The sequence below is a fragment of the Octopus bimaculoides genome, chromosome 7 (assembly GCF_046866305.1).
Source record: "Octopus bimaculoides isolate indiv1 chromosome 7, ASM4686630v1, whole genome shotgun sequence".
Taxonomy (NCBI): Eukaryota; Metazoa; Mollusca; class Cephalopoda; order Octopoda; family Octopodidae; genus Octopus; species Octopus bimaculoides.
The window spans coordinates 1,853,097-1,858,096 of NC_142934.1; the positions used below are offsets into that span (position 1 = coordinate 1,853,097).

Below are 5,000 nucleotides of genomic sequence, written 5' to 3' on the forward strand. Positions count from 1 at the left end.
GACAAATTTCTGCAAATTTATAACAAGTTGAATTTCCTTAATGAAAAGAAAGATTCTCTTTTTGTATCATTTTATATGCAAGGTTTCGCTTAAATTTTTGCGCATCTACCCCAACTACCCGGGGTAAACGAAAGGTCTGTCTTTTAAAGAATTAGTTGTTTGGTATTAATTGAATATGGCTTCTTCTGAGGTAGCGGTGAGTGGTACTGGCCACAAGCTAGGCAGCAACGTGCACGCCCTCAAGAAAAAAAATATTGTGAAAAACAATTGGACAAAATACATAAAAGAAAACATCGAAGAAAGAAACAAAGCAGACATACAAATTTTAACAAATGAAATTATAAAAATATATATATGTATCTTTAGCAACACTTGTTCGCATTGCTAGTCAGAGGGAGGTACTCAATTTAGGTTGGCTGCCGGAAAAAAAAGACGACGTGGAAGTGGTAAGTTACAAAGGGTAGTGCCTCTCTGCCTCTGGAACAGATGAATGATCTGGCAAGAATGGGAGTAATAAGTGGGAGTGTGTTCTTTATTTTGAAGACAGTCGACAAAACTCGCCAAATAACGAAGTTGGTGCGCATACAGCTATGCATGTGCTGGTGCAATAATACGTGGATTGAAGGAAAAGAAAATGATTATTAGTGAATTAAAACTCTAGCTGGTCGTCTACTTCGTGGTAGAATAGAGGCAGGTAGCAGATGCGGCATTGACACTAAATAACGGGAGATTGTATAGGGTCTGTAAGGAAATACAAGCCTTGATGGCTCGAAGATGGCAAAGCACTTTCAGAACCCCTACGAGGTCGGAAAAGAAAATGATTAGGCAATTGGGGTAGGGTGGAACATAAAGTACAGCTAATGTACGTTGGGAAATAAGAGCCGCTTGAGTATTTTCAACCCGAGCAGGTGGGAAATGAAAAAGTGAAAGAAACAGACAACAGCAGTGGTAATAACAATAACAACAAGAATATCAGCCGGTCCCAGAATTTGGTGTCTTCAAATTAGCACTGGGCGAAATTCCGAGACTATCGGAGAACAAAACCCACCCATCCCGCGGTCTTTGAAAGGGACGGAATCCAACAGTCAACGAACTGAAATCCTCATCACCACTTATTGTAGCATCGCTTCATCATAGGGAAACGATATCGAGAACCGAATGGAAGCTGGTCTTGTGTACCAAAGTGTCCCTCAAGGTGGAGAAAGAAAGGATGATGTGAACTGATACCGAAGATGTATGAAGAAGAGCAACGGCCCCACCTGGTGGGCGGTATGAGCTTCCTTGTTCGAAAAACAATCGCGGTTCTGATGGAACTAAGAAATAAGCCGATCGAGGTCGAAGGAGACATGAAGAGACTAGAAAATACTCTGTGAAATGATAGACTACTTTCAGGTAGTCTTGAGTTCGAATCCAGTCGAGGTTTGACTGTGCTTTTCCTCAATTCGCGGTCAATAAGATAAATAACACTCAAATAGTGGGCTCAAAGTAATTCCACACCTCTCAAAATTTACTGGCCCTATGCCAAAACCATTATGATTAATTTCATCATCACCATCATCATCATCACCGTCATCATAATCAACATCATCATTACCATTAGTTAGACGTTGAGCTGGCAGAATCGTTATGACGTTGTACAAATTTGTTTGGCGATATGTCGTCCAGCTTTACGTTTTGAGTTCAAATTCCGCTGAAATCGACTTTGCTTTTTACGCTTTCAGCGTTGAGGAACCAGTTACCAACCAAGTAGTGGAGTTGATGTAATCGGCTATACCCCACCCAACAAAATGTCACAACATGTGCCTATAACAGAAACAATTATTGTTGTTGTTGCTGTAATTTTCATAAAGGTAGCGTCCCAAGGTGTAATGTCCGACGCTTAGTTCCCTCATATTCCGTTGTGATTTGGCACAAGAAATACTTTCGGAATTTTTCTTACAACGCTTATTATGAAAGTGAAAGTAGAAAGAAGCCAAATGAAATTGTGTGTAGAACAGGTTTCAGGATAATACTAACAGCTATGATGGATGGAGGCATGTATGCGTGTGTGCATGTGTTTATGTGACTGTCTATGCGTGTATGTGTGTGTATTATATTGTGTGTGTGTTCGTGTGTGTATGTATGTACATGTGCGCACGTGTGTGTTTATGTGCGTGCGTGTGCGCGCAGTTGCATGCGTGATTATGCCTGTGTGCTTGTGTCGACGCTTGTTTGCGAATCAGGATTTCTTGGTTCGATCGCACTTAATGATATCTTGGACAGGATCTTCCTAATTTTTTTCTTTTTAATCATGAACTTGATTTGAACCAATCCTGAGGAACATTGCATAGAAGTAAATTGTAATAACTCGACCATCTGGTTCTTCCTCACGATTACATTGAAGCTACAGGTGTCTGCAGTATACTCAGCCACTTACACAATGACGAAAGAGGGGCTTTATTTGTAATATACTTGTTCAAATATACTTGTAATATACTTAGTCAAATACTGCGTTACCCCGGTTCTGTTTGCGGGTTATATTCAGGGTACAACTGACCGCTCTTTCCTCTACAATACAGTAACCAAGTGAAGTTGATGGAGCTCCATGTGTGTAGGTGTATGTATATGTGTATGCATATAGATATGTGTGCGTGTGAGTGCGTATGAATGTGTGTGTGTGTATGTGTGTAAATGATGATTCGGATGTAACTTTGCATTGGAGAGGATTTGTATACATGTGTGTATATGCTTGCATATATTTCTACGTGTAAGAGCGAAAGAGAGACAAAGAAAGAGAGAAAGGCAGATAGATAGATAGATAGATAGATAGATAGATAGATAGATAGATAGATAGATAGATAGATAGATAGATAGATAGATAGACAGAGATAGATAGAAAGATAGATAGATAGATAGATAGATAGATAGATAGATAGATACACAGGTGGACAATTACAGACAGTTCCAGAAATGGAAAGAGACACGGGGCGACAATGAACGATGAGACACTCTTCATATTTACAGCCCCGAAGAAGTTTTTAGTCCCAAACAGCGGATCACTTTTCGCAATTTCATACAAACTTTATATTTCATCAATAAATACTTCGACTGAATTCGTCAACACACCCTGGACATCGTAGCTTTTCCCCTTCAGCCTCTCTTTCCATCTGTCACTCTGTCCCCTCTCCTTCCTTCCCTTTGTCTCCCTCTCTCTTTCTCCTCACCCCTCTTTCTCTCTCTCTCTCTCATTCTCTGGATATGCACAGGAAAACGGAGGGCAAAAACCAGGGCGTCTGGTTGATGGATGTGAGATAGAAAGAATTCAATACGTTCTTCCACCTTCCATACATATGTTTGTATATATGTGTGTATACATACATACGTATAGATATACATACATACATATATATATATATATATATATATATATATATATATATTTACACGCACACGCACACACACACACATACATACATGCATACATACATACATACAAACATACATGCTTGCATGCATACATACATACATACATACATACATATCTATACATATATGTATATACAGTGTATTGACGAGACTGTCAGGTGTTGTTATACCCCGCTATCCACAATGCGTTTCCTCCTTGCATTGATTTAGCCTCCGAGTGGTGACACAGCCAGTGCCATCCGCTAACCCGTCGTCGGGTTACCATTTATAGCAGCTGAGTGGGGGAGGGAACAATGTCAAATGCTCCAGACCACCGACCTCAGAATCGAAACCAAAATCTTGCGATCGTGAATCCAATGCCCTGACGACCAAACCACGCTCCTTCACACACACACACACACACACACACACACATCTAGGTCTAGATGTGTGTGTGTGTGTGTGTGTGTGTGTGTGTGTGTGTGTGCGTGTGTGTGTGTATGTCTGTTACACTAACCCGAGAATACTATAGAAGTTACCAAGGGGCCTCAAGCTTCGACTTTAAAAGTTAAAAAGGTGTCAGGCAGGTCCCCTGGGTACCCTTACAATTAATTTTTGTTTCGAAATCCATTATTAGAAACATTTCACAGATATCATCATCATCATCATCATCATCATCATCATTCTCATCAACTCCGTCTTGATCACGGCCATGATTCACATCACCCTCCACCACCACTAGCTCCTCCTCCTCCTCCTCCTCCTCATAATCATCATCATTATCATAATCCTCTACATCATTATAACTATCTTAACCACGTACACCACGTGCATCATCATAATCACAATCAATATCTTGACCATCTGCGTCCTCAGAATTTCCCTCCACCCAACCCGTTCCACAATCACTATTTCTTTCAACTCCGATTTCTTCATTATATTTTCGCTCTTCTTTACACATTTTCTTCCTTTTTTTCCTATTTAACAGGGTTCGCTGGATATCACCATCTTCTGTTCACTACATTTTCATCACGTTCAGTTTCCTGAAGTTCACCGAAATATTCACCTCTTGTTTACCGCTCCCAACACCATCGTGTTCAACACAGTTTACTAAATGTTTAACATGTTGTTCACTGCTTTTGCCCGAGTTTTAACGACATTCATGCTGTTGTCACAGTCACTCTGTTAAAATCTGCTCACTCACGTTTAACATTCTGTTCACGACAAAAAAAACCATAAAGTTTGTCGAAGTGTTCTTACCCCACCCCCACACATCTTCTCTATGTTTACCACAGGGACTCTCGCGTGGTTTCGCCTGTCTGTTCATCACTATATTCCTTTCATGTTACCCGACTCAGTTTACCTATATTCATGCCTGAACATCAAAAACATGTTAACGTTATTCTGTTAACCACCTGTTCTCAGATTTTCGCATTCATTACCACAACACTACTCGACCGGACACTACACAGGTGTGTCCGTGCTTGTGTGTAAGTGTGTAATGCATGCGTATGTGTGTGTGTCTGTGTGTGTGTGTGTGTGTGTGTGTGTGTGTGTGTGTGTGTGTGTCTGTGTAATGTAAATATGCATTTATACATATACTTATACATACATAC

At 40.4% G+C, this 5,000-nt stretch overlaps 1 protein-coding gene across 1 annotated transcript in view; it reads right to left on the reverse strand.

Annotated features, from left to right (window-relative positions):
- LOC106872790 (uncharacterized) overlaps positions 1 to 5,000 on the reverse strand; it is a 932,929-nt gene that overhangs the window by 925,440 nt on the left and 2,489 nt on the right. The gene's annotated exons all lie outside the window — the stretch shown is intronic.